We start from the raw sequence: 1,950 nt of genomic DNA, 5'->3' as shown, positions 1-1,950 counted from the left end.
CAACCACTATTCCACCCTCTCTATGATTTTGGCAGCTCTAACTGTCTCATATAAGTGAAATCATACAATACTTGTCTTTTTGTGACTGGCTTATTTTACTTAGCATAATGACTACAAAGTTTATCCATGTTGTGGCATATCACAGTATCTCCTTCCTTTTTAAAGCTGAATAATATTCACTGTGTATATATACCATATTTTGGTAATCCTTTCATCTGCTGATGGATACATGGGTTGCTTTCACGTTTTAGCTGTTGTGAATAATGCTACTATCAACATGGGTATACGAAATATCTCTTCCAAAGACTCTACTTTCAGGGGTCATTTCTATAGTTTTTTACTAGAGAAGATTCTCTGAACATGTACAGTACCCAAAACCATGGGGAGGAGGCAGAAAGAATAACCTCTTCCAGACCCTGCCACCAATTATTTTGGGTGTATACCCAGAGGTGGAATTGCTGGATCATATGGTAATTTGATTTTTAATTTTTGGAGGAACTGCTATACTCTCTTCCACAGTCAGTGGCCATACCATTTCACATTCCCGCCAAGTACCCAAGAGTCCCAACTTCTCTGCATCCTTGAAATATGTTCTTTTCTTTTTCTTTCTTTTTAAATTTTTTTTTTCTAGTAGCTATCCTAATGGGTGTGAGGTGATATCTCATTACAGTTTTGATTTGAATGTCCCTAATTATTAGGGCAATTGAACATCTTTTCATGGGCTCATTGGCCATTTGTATATCTTCTTTGGAGAAACTATCCATGTCCTTTTCCTTTCTTTGAATCAGGGTTGGTTTTTTTTTTCTGTTATTGTTGAGTTTTAGGAATTCTCTAGATATTCTAGATAGCAATCCCTTATCATATATATGATTTGCAAATATTTTCTTCCATTCTGTGGGCTACCTTTTTACTCTGTTGATGGTGTCTTTTGGTGCATAAAATGTTTAATTTTCATTAATTCCAACTGTCCATTTTTTTTCTTTTGATCTATGCCTTTGTTGTCATATCTAAGACATCTTTGCCAAATCCAGAGTCCTGAAACATTTGTCCTATGTTTCCTTCTAATAGTCTTTAGGCGTTACACTTAGGTCTTTGGTGCATTTTGAGTTAATTTTTGTACATGGCATTATTTGGACTCGATTATTTTGCTGTGGATATCTGGTTCTCACAGCACCATTTGTTGAAAAGACTGCCCTTTCCCTATTGAATGGTCTTGGTATCTTTAACAAAAATAAGTTGATCATATATTCAGTGGTTTATTTCTGGGCTCTATATTCTATTCCACCAGTTTATATGTCCGTCTTTATGCCAATACCACACTGCTTGGATAATGTAGTTTACACTGGAGCTTTGCAGTAACTTCTGAAATCAGGATATGTGAGTCCTCCCATTTTATTCTTCTCTTTCTAGATTGTTTTAACTATTCAGGGTCCCTGGGTTTTGCATATGAATTTTATTTCTACCAAAAAAAAAAATTGGAACTTTGATAAAGATTGCATTGAATCTGTAGATCACTTTGGGTGGTATCAACATTTTAATATTATTAAGTCTTCCAATCCATAAACATGGGATGTGTTCTTATCTTAATTTATCTATATCTTCTTTGTCTATATCTCTATCTTCTTTAATTTTTCAGCAATGTTTTGTAGTTTTAGTTGTACATGTCTTTCACCTCCTTTGTTAAGTTTTTTTTTCTGATGCTGTTGTAAATGGAATATTTTTGTGATTTCCTTTTCCAGGCTGTTCCTTGTTAATGGATAGAAACATATTAAAAAAAAAAAAAAAACGAAGAAAGGAAGAAACACATTTTTGAAAGTAGACTCCTCACCCAAGGTGGGGCTTGAACTCATGACCCTAAGATCAAGAGTTGCATGCCCCATCGACTGAGTCAGCTACGTGCCCCCAATTTATTTTTGCAAGTTGAATTTGTATTCTGTTACTTTGCTAAAT

At 34.6% G+C, this 1,950-nt stretch overlaps 1 pseudogene; it reads left to right on the top strand.

Moving 5' to 3' along the window:
* Positions 1 to 302: 302 nt before the first annotated feature.
* On the top strand, positions 303 to 472 carry LOC144243262 (small nucleolar RNA U3; annotated as a pseudogene).
* Positions 473 to 1,950: the final 1,478 nt, after the last annotated feature.

Source organism: Crocuta crocuta, unplaced genomic scaffold (genome assembly GCF_008692635.1).
Source record: "Crocuta crocuta isolate KB4526 unplaced genomic scaffold, BGI_CrCroc_1.0 scaffold271, whole genome shotgun sequence".
Classification (NCBI taxonomy): domain Eukaryota; kingdom Metazoa; phylum Chordata; class Mammalia; order Carnivora; family Hyaenidae; genus Crocuta; species Crocuta crocuta.
The sequence above is the reverse complement of the archived record's forward strand: the minus strand, read 5'-3'. Positions and strand labels throughout refer to the sequence as shown.